Source organism: Panicum virgatum, chromosome 4N (genome assembly GCF_016808335.1).
Source record: "Panicum virgatum strain AP13 chromosome 4N, P.virgatum_v5, whole genome shotgun sequence".
NCBI classification, from domain to species: domain Eukaryota; kingdom Viridiplantae; phylum Streptophyta; class Magnoliopsida; order Poales; family Poaceae; genus Panicum; species Panicum virgatum.
The window spans coordinates 44509348-44519549 of record NC_053148.1 but is presented as its reverse complement, the minus strand read 5'-3'; the positions used below and the strand labels follow the sequence as shown (position 1 = coordinate 44519549).

General features: G+C 47.5%; 1 long non-coding RNA gene across 1 annotated transcript; it reads left to right on the top strand.

The window, feature by feature from the left end:
* Positions 1-3954: 3954 nt before the first annotated feature.
* On the top strand, positions 3955-4522 carry LOC120670707. Its single transcript, XR_005673333.1, has 2 exons — positions 3955-4095; positions 4296-4522. It is a non-coding gene; the product is annotated as an uncharacterized LOC120670707 (long non-coding RNA).
* Positions 4523-10202: the final 5680 nt, after the last annotated feature.

The window sequence follows — 10202 nt, the reverse complement described above, 5'->3', positions numbered from 1 at the left end:
AGGATTATAATGTGGAAATTCATTACCACCCTGGCAAAGCTAATGTGGTAGCCGATGCCTTAAGCCGGAAATCTTATGGACCCAAGGATGCCCATCTGCAGGAAGAAATGGCACGATTGAATGTGCACATTGTCTCTCGAGGTTCCATTCGCAAGATGAGCATTCAACCCACTCTGGAGGATAAAATCAGAAAGGCCCAAAGTTCGGACAAGGACTTGATGAAAATCCGAATGCATACTAGAGAAAATAAGGCACCGGACTTTAGAATGGATAATGAGGGAACTTTATGGTATAAAAATAGGATTTGTGTGCCCAAGGAAGGAGACTTTCGGCAGATAATTATGGATGAGGCCCATAACTCGGCCTACTCCATCCACCCAGGATCCACCAAGATGTATATGGATTTAAAACAAAAATCTTGGTGGAAGGGAATGAAGGCGGATATTGCACGGTTTGTCGCCCATTGTGATACTTGTCAAAGGATCAAGACCGAACATCAGAAGCCAGCAGGATTGTTGCAACCCCTACCCATCCCAGTTTGAAAATGGGATGAGATAGGAATGGACTTTGTAGTGAGTTTGCCCAGAACATAGAAAGGACATGACTCCATATGGGTAATAGTGGACCGACTCACTAATGCGGCTCATTTCATACCCGTGTGGACCAATTACGGAGGAGAAAAGCTAGCTAAACTTTATGTAGAAAACATAGTAAAGTTGCATGGTGTGCCTAGCAGAATTGTTTTAGATAGAGGGACCCAATTCACCTTTAGGTTTTGGAAAAGTTTGCATAAAGCCATGGGCACCAAATTGGATTTCGGCTCCGCCTATCACCCACAAACGGATGGCCAAACAGAAAGGGTAAATCAGATTATGAATGATATGTTGAGAGCATGTGTCCTTACCTATGTCAAGGATTGGGAGCAGAGTTTGCCCTATGCGAAATTTTCATACAATAACGGTTATCAAGCAAGATTGGGCATGTCACCATTCGAAGCTTTTTATGGGAAAAAATGCAGAACTCCTCTGATGTGGTCAGAAGTTGGAGAACGTGCCCTAATTGGACCCGCACTCATAAAGGAAGCAGAAGAAAGAGTGGCCGAGATTAGAGAAAAGCTGAAGGCCGCCCAGTCTCGACAGAAGAGCTACGCAGACAAGAAGAGACGAGAAATAAGCTTCAACCCGGGAGAATTCGTCTACCTTAAGGTTTCACCTATTCGGGGAACTCGAAGATTTCAAGTACACGGAAAGTTAGCCCCTCGTTACATTTTACCGTACCAAGTGCTAAAGAAGGTCGGAAAAATAGCCTACCGACTCCAACTACCAGAGGAAATGTCAGACATACACCCGGTGTTCCAAGTATCCAAGCGAAGGAGATGTTTGAGTGTACCTGAGAAAGAGCATGTGCTAGAAGAAAAAATAGATCTACAAACAGACCTTCGGTACCAGGAAGTACCTGTCAAGATTTTGGACACTGTCACTAGGAGGACAAGAAACTCCGAAGTACGGATTTGCAGAGTTCAGTGGAGCAGACACGGAGTAGAAGAAGCTACATGGGAGCGGGAAGATGCTCTGAAGAAAGAGTTTCCCCATCTATTTAGGAGCCAGCCGAATCTCGAGGACGAGATTCATTTTTAGTGGGGTAGGTTTGTAACAGCCCGAAAATTTACCAAAATAAATCACGCGCTAAAAATAATTTTCAAATCTCTTTTCATCGTTGAGCTCAATCCTTTCCTAAACCCCCTTCCTGTTCGAACTCCAAAATCCCCGGCGATCCCGCCGACCCGGCACCGAAATCAATCGCCATCCCCTCTCATTTTTCTCCCTCATTCCGCGCAACGCGCTGCGCGTCTCCGACCGGCGCGCATGCTCGTCCGGCCTGCGGTCGCCGCCGCGAATCCCGCCGGCGCCCCTCTCTTTTTCCCTCCCTCCTTTTATTTTCATTCTCCCCTTTTTCTTTTCCTTTTCTCTTTTCTTTTCTTTTTCTTTTCCTTTTCTCTTTTCTTTTCTTTTTCCTTCTCCTTCCCTCCCTCCTTTCTCCCGCATGCTGCCAAAGCATCTCGGTGCCGCCCTCTCCCCACGCGCGGCACGCGCCCGCCCCTGCCCACGCATTCGCTACTGCCCACGCGCACCACGCGGCCGCGCCGCTCGCCGCTGCCGACTCGTCCCCTCGCCTGTCCACGGGCCGCGCGCGCGCCCTGTGCGCAGCATGCATTCCATGCGACCCCGATACTCGCCGCGCCGCCCATCGATCAACACCGCCACCGCCTTCCTGTGCCCGCCTCGCCGCTCGCGCCGGCCTCGGCGATGCCGAGCCGCATCGCTCGCGACCAGAGCCCGACGCCGAGCACAGCAGCCGGCCCCTCCTCCACGTATGCCACCCACCCCTGCACATCGGCGCCCTCGACGCCCGCACCGCTCCGCGACGCTCGCAAGCAGCCGAGCGCCATTAAAGTCGCCTCGCCGAGCCGCCGTCGGGCCACCACTGCGGACCCCCCCTCCTCCACCATCTTATCCCGCCTATAAATAGGCCCCTCCCATCGCCCTTCACCACCACAACCACCTCAGCCACTGCTCGCCTCCTCTCTAGCTCTGCAGCGCCGCCGCCGGAGCTCCTCTGCCCCACCTCCGCCCATCGCCTTGGGCAGCCCTCCTCGCCGCGCCCCAGCCCGAGCCAAGGTAGGGGATTTGATCCTAGTGGTTCCCTCTCACTTTTCCCCCAGCTCCGGACCGCCGCCGAGCCCCGCAGTGGCATCACCACGGCCGCCTCCGCTCGCCGCCGTGGCCAAGCCTCCACGGACCATCTCCGCCCGAACCGCGGTAGGGGATCGGCTCCTCTCACTCTCCTCTCCTTTTTCCCCCTCTTCCCGAGAGCCGTTGAGCCCCAAGGTCACCGGCCAGGCGCCGCCGGCGACGCCTCCTCCCCCTCCCCTGTTTCGGTCGCGGGAGAGAGGAAGAAGAGGGCACTTTTGCCCTTAACCCCCTGCCCTTCCTTCTATTTCTTAAAGAGCCCTCCCACTCTCTCTAGCCTTTTTGCAAAAGAAACCATCTCCTTTATTATATTCCAAAACAAACCCTTCCACCATATAAACAAAATTCCAAATAGACCCCTACACCTTTCTAGTATGCCCCCGATATTTCTAGAAATTACAATCAAATCCTTCCACCCTCAAAACTAAATACAAAGAGGCCCCTGAACCCCGGTTTAGCCCTAACCACTCCTTTAACATATCATTTCATGCGCCAAAAATCCTCAGTTTGCCCCGAAACTTTACCACGCCATTTCTAATATAGTTTTGGCTGTGCCATTAGAAAACTGCCCAGAAATATTACTCCTATCTCCATATCTTAATTGTTTCTGATTCGAGCTCAACGATAAAATCTTTATTTCTTTTTATTTATTGTGTGCTTGTTGTGTGCGCCCTAGATCACGGAGTGACCGAGGAAGAACCCATCGACGAGCAGTACCGCGAACAAGTGTGCGACCCCAAACCCGAAGGACAGTACCTTGCACTGCTAGAAAACGGCTCATTCGTCCCTGCACGTTAGTACCGGTCGCACTTTGGTCCGATACTAACGGCTCAATTTAGTACCGGGCGGGATGCACAGTGCCCATGGGAGTTGGTTAGTACCGGCTGGAACTCCGAGCCAGCACTAAAAAATGCCACCGACACGAGCAGGGCAACGGTAGCGACCATTTAGTACCGGCTAGTACTCCCAGCTGGTACAAAATGACGCCCATAATATTTAGTACCGGGTAGAGGCTTCATCCGGTACAAAAAGTAGCCTATTAGTACCGGACGGAGGCTCTACCCGGTACTAATGTGACCACCCAAAAAAATCTGCTCAGCGAGTTGTCAGGAGCGTCCTTTATCTTCTCTTCATCCTCCACCGTCTTCTACCTTATCACTTTTCTCTTATGTCTCTTTCTTTCTCCCTTCCTTCTCTCCTGGGTGAGCAGGTGCTGGTGGCCCGCAGGGTGGGGATCCCCACGGCGCGCGGCGTCCCCCGGACGGCCGCAGCATCGGAGACGTGTGCGCGGGCGCGGCCACGAGTGCGGCCAGGCCGCGGTTCAGTTCCTGCTCAAGGTTTGCAGGTGCTAAACGTGGGCAAATTTTCTGCCCCTAGACTGAGGAAGAAACGAGTAAGGCACTCCTCCCGAGCTCGATTTGATTTCTGCTTTGTTTTTCTCAGTAGGATTTAGCTTCCGCCGATCAATCCGGCTTGTGGTTGATGCGATGAACTTGTGCTGATTGCTAGATCTGTGTGTGTCCCGTGTCTGTACTCACACGCAAGACTCTGAAGGTGACTGTGGACGTGTACGGGAAGCGAAAGTGGGCGGCCGGCGGTGGAGGCCCTGGCGACCTCTTTAACTAATGTGCCGTAGTATTTTTTTTAGATAGTTGAATGTTGAATCTCTCATGTTGTATCTGTTGAATCTCTCCTGTAATTTTGGGTCTTTGTGATTTTGGCTTGAATGTTGTAAACTTGTAATCTAAGTGAAGCTTTTCTGGCTCCTCACCTCTTTCTTCTCTCAATTTTCTTCCCACCGCTTCTTGCGTGATCTGGAAGAACAAAGGAAGATGAAGTAGAAGGCGTGGAAAGAAAAATGAGACGAGAGAGAAAGGGGTGAGGAGCCGGAGAAGCAAACAAAATTTTTTTGGCGCGGGAATTCTTTAGTACCGGCTCGTGTCCCGGACCGGTACTAAACAAACCGTTTAGTACCGGGCCAGCTGACCGGTACTAAGTGCGTGTGCACTTAGTACCGGAGGAGCGGTACCGGTCGGGAAACCGGTACAAAGCGGGGGTTCCCGACCGGTACTAATGAGAGATTTTCTAGCAGTGTTGATCAGGACTTCCCGGAAGGCTTTGAGAACGGCAAGTTCAATCTCATCCTTTGATGAATGTTTTATCTCAGTTTATAAACACAACCTATTGGCCTGTTTTACAAAACTGCATATGCTTTGATTGCTGAAAATATGGTTGGATAGCCACCCCTTGATTTGTTATAACCATTCCTTGACCACCTAGATTAACATCTAAATGTGATCTGTTCTATTTGGACGTTAATCGCTGCTAAAACGCTTAGGACCTTAAACACGGTACAACTTGTTTTCTAAAAGGAAAATGTGTGAGTGTGTGTGTGGGAAGGGAAAATGTGGAATTTTTGGAAACCAAAAGAAGGACGAGATGGATGGCACTTCTGTGTGAGTTGACAAATGGTGTGCTCGTACCTTTGTGGTTGAGCAAGGTTGGGAGATATCCATCTTGTCACAATTAAGGACCGAGTTGATGTGTCATCTTGCCTAACTCAACTATCGTGCAAACCACTCGACCGTTGTATGTGACAATGGCTTAGCATAAACCCCACTAGTTAGTCTGATAGCCATCGGGAGAGCTGAGAGCAACGGGAGACCAAAGAGAAGGGATAAGCTATGTGTGACTTATGCCCCGGTTAAACCTCGGTGATAGGTCAATGGCCCCTTGGTGGATCCCGTGGTGGCTAGTCAGGTCTAGCTATGGTGGGTAATGGCATTATTGGGATCTGCACCGATACTAAGGTGATTGTGCTGTGGTACCCCACTTGTCGGTAAAGTTACACACCTCTGCAGAGTTAAAACCTATTCGAATAGCCGTGCCCACGGTACTGGGCGAGTTATGGTTTGGTCACACAACTAGCATTTCTTCTGGGAATGGATGGGTTGGCGTGAGTTTTTTTGGAAAGTGTCCGACAGCTGTGCCGTGTGCTACGGCGGATCAGGAGTCTGGTAGCAATTTAAAACTTGAATCCTGTGTGGATCAACCCTACGTGTTCCTCGGTACGAGAAAATTGCTTTGAAAATCCTTTTCTTTCAAATGAGCCCATGTATAAAATTAGCTTTCCGCAAATTAAACCCTAGCCTTATCCTTGATCTATCATGTGCATGTATTCTGTTTATACCCCCTCCGTGGGTATGGTTGGACTTGCTGAGTACGTTTGTACTCACCCCTTACTTAATTTTTACAGAGGAAGATCCAGACTTTGGTCCCGAGGACGTTGAGTAGGGGTTCCGTTCTGCACCCAACTCTGCCTGTGGTGTTGGCCCTGTTCAGGATGCTTTCGCTGGCGCGATACTATGAGCCTGAGCTGGATCCCATGTGGGTCGTGCTTTGATGTATCACCATAGCCTTTTTACTTCTTGTTATTGTCTGTCTCGAGTGTCCACCTCCTCGGAGCATTGTACGGTGATGTACCATCTGATGTAATAAATGTGTATCAGCCTCCTGGGACTGATATTTGTATCACATTTAAATCTTTTCTTATGAGGGGACGCTTCAAGCACCTAGGTTGGGAAGCCAGATTCTCTCTATGATACGTCTGGCCGGCGACACCTTGAGTCTACAGTTCTTAAAATACATAACCACATATATAGTTCCGTGTTGTCTTATAAATCAGTAGTTTTAATTTGCAGCAATTTAGAAATGTATGCAATTCACTGACGTACATTATAAATTCATAATTCTGTAATATTTTGTTGTAGATCTAGTATATAGTTGTGATAATTGTAACCGTTTATATCTAACTGCACAATTTTTCTAAAAAAGAAATGGATAACAAGAATTAAATTTGACGCAAGATATAAGAAGAGGTGAGAGAGATGAGGACAAGCAGGAAACAAGAGTGGATATCTCGTATTAACTTCACATGGATTGGGGGGCACGCAGGATCCTTAGGCCGTGTTTAGTTCCAGCGCAAAAAAATTTTGCGTTGGAATTTTATTAATTTGAAGTACTAATTGAAGTTTATTTACCAAATTTTTTGTACAGATGAGTTGTAAATCACGAGTCGAATCTAATGATGCTAATTAATTCATGATTAATCAACAATTAGCGGATGGTTACTGTAGCATCACTGTTGCAAATCATGGATTAAGTAGGCTCATTAGATCCATCTCGCGATTTACTACCCATCCATGCAAAAAGTTTTATAAATAGATTTCATTTAGTACTCCATGCATGTATCGAAATATTCGATGTGACTTTTTTGTTACGGGTTTATGTGGGGTGGGAACTAACAGGGCCTTATTCCAGAGGCGAAAAGATTTGGCATCAGAGATATTTAAGGGCCGGGGGGCTAGCTGCTGTCTCGTACCCCTCCATCCCCACTACTACGTGCTGTTCATCGACGACGACACTAGCTACTATAGCTAGACACATGCGCATGCATGGAGCATTGGAGGTAATAGTAGCAGCTGAGCTCACTCACTCACCTGGCTAGCTATAGCGCCTATAGCAGCTGCATGCCTCGTCATTGGCTGTAAGGAACGCACATTCATTTTCCCCTTTTGACAAAATGGACGCCGGCCGTTACGATGAACTCATGATGATAGCTTGAAATAAAGCACCCATAATAGCCACCATACATAATGCTCCAATCCTATGTGTCTCCTGAATACTGCTCCAACAATTAACAGTGCAAGATATAGTACGCGTGGATCCGATACATACTGTCGTCGAAAAAACTGTGTGTACACTCATCAACACGTACGTACGGGCGTATGTATCCAGCATGGGATTCTGTACATCGCGGTATCACATGCATGCATGGTCCTGCGTCGACGAACGGCCGTAACGCGGCAACCTGTTATAACCTATAGTGTATAGACCCTTGCGTGCATATTCCATGATCTTGCATGGTATATATAGCTAGTATATGCAGCAGTAATAACTGTAAATCTGTAATGTTAAATTGATTTTGCAAGCTGATCGATATAGCTATATCTTCTTCACGCATGCATGGCTGGTCCTTTTTTTCTTTTTAAGAGAGAGTCTGGTCCTTTAAATAGAGGGGACAAAGTCCTACATGTTGATGCCAACTAGCTAGCTTGTATGTTCATCATCGATCGTCGATCTCTGGAACATGCTTTCTCTGCACGTTCTACGTGCTCTGCTTCGTGTACAGGCAATTTCAGCTCCTGGCTGCTGCACCGTAATAAGGCTTCTTCTGGACTATACTGATCCAGACGTTCGTCAGATCGAGTTTACCCTTTACCGTACATTTCTTTTTACAGTGCGTGCATCGTTGGTGTGCTGCAGTAACAAGAGAGTAGTTACTTTGCTTATTATGTGGTGGTGATAGACTGGTAGTAGTACATTGGTGGTATGTGTGTAGTGTGTGCACTTTTTATTTGTGTTGTCGGTCAAAACCCACCGGCGAGCAGCGACAGGCAACACAAAGAGCCGGGAGGTCGCCGGGGCGCTGGCAGGCACTGCTCCCTCGTCGACGGCCCGCAATTCCAGCAACGCGCCGCAGCTTGTGAAGACGCAGGGCGTGCCACCTGACCTATACCCGATCAGGAATGTGCGGACGTGCTTGCGATGATTGACCTGCACACACAAACACGTGGATGTGCGCAGCAGCAGCGACGACGACGATAGCGACGACGACGGCAGCGGGGATGCGCCAGCCCGAAGCCTCAAGCGTCGTAGGTACTAAGTACCTACGAACAGTAGTAGTAGCATTGTAGGGGTAGAATCACAAAGCCGAAGGATTATTTCCTTTGTAAAATCGGCTTTCCTTGCAATGATCTCGTATCAATGAAATCAATTTCTTTTAATTCCGTGTGTCTTCGCTTTCCTCCTAAAAAGCCGATGGCAACGCATCAGGCTTCTATAAATATCCAAGAGCCGACGAAATTCAAACTAGAAGCAACCCGCACAAGAATAGAGTATCACTTCCAACTTGAACCGAACCCGACGAACTCTCAAATTCGAGCGCAATTCGAAAACCAAGCTCTACAAATTCGAACAAGAACTCTTCAAGCACCCGGAATTCGAATCAGAACCCACAGCAAACAAACCCTAAGTCAACGGATCTAGACCATGGCAGATTCTGCAGCTCAGACGACAAGCTCTGCAATCGATGATGCGGCAATCTACGGCCTGAAGGTAATATTCGGCCTAATCCTTTAATTTTCTTCAGCTTACTAAGCCTCCGAATACTGAACTCTGAAATATGACACCATATGCATACTTCTGAATTTCTGAACTTCAGGTGTCAGACATCCTTCTGCTGCATCCTTCTAACCCAAAATCTTTCTATCTTGGCCCACGAACCCATGAAAATCCCATAGATTTGATCTCTTGTGAAGCAAATAGGATTTCTTTTGTGAGTCAAAACATCGATCTGAACCTCTGGGCCGACTGCTTAAGATCCTGGCCTAACCCCCCTGAAAGTTGGATTACATAGTACAGCAGAGTAGCAAAAACTCATATGCCCTTATGGCAAGATTTGAACATAGCCGATGCACTTAGCTTATCATTATCACCTCTTGACAAAGATGAAAACCTTCTGAAAACTATCGGCTGTTTTTGGTCTGATGCCCTGAACTGTTTTCTCTTTGGTCATGGACCCATGACTCCCACTCTGCTAGATGTTGTCATGATCACTGGCCTAGATATTGGATCTCCTAATCCAGCTGCCCATAAAAATGGCAGAAGTCCCTTTTAAACTTTCATCCAAAGTTAACTGCACAAACTTGTGTACTTACATGAGTCAGCACATGAAAACAAAAGGTCCAGTGACTGAGAAGGAACACACAGCCTTCTTAAATCTTTGGCTAGAACAATTCATCTTCTATGGTCCTTCTTTAGCTCCAACTAAGAACTATCTTCCCTTGGCCTATCACCTGGCCCGTGGCAATCGCATCGGCCTAGGTAAACTTTTCCTTGGAGAAACTCACAGATATCTCCATTTGATGACATCTAACTTGCTTAACCAAAAGAAACTGAGAACTGGAGGCCCTTGGTGGTATATTCAGTTGTGGGCACAACTATACTTTCAGCATCATATCCCAAACTTCCAAGGCCTGACCAAGAACTCTTTTCCTGATGAAAGTGGCAAACCAATCAGATGTACCAGTTATGGCCAAGCTTTATTTAATCTTTCTAGCAGTAAGCTGAATTCAACAGATGCAGCAAATTGGTTCAGAATCTTCTACAAAGGACTAGATAATCCACTCTATTTCCCATTTACTGAATCTGAATCCTTTGAGAACCCAATTGCCTTCAGATTAGATAACTTTTCTGATGACGATAGCACTCGGCATTTATACTCTTTAATGATTCGACCCAGCTTCCTCCCTGTTGGCATCAGCACTTCTAACAGAATTATCAAGCCAAGCACTTCTAACAGAATTATCAAGCCAGGTTATGAATCTTACC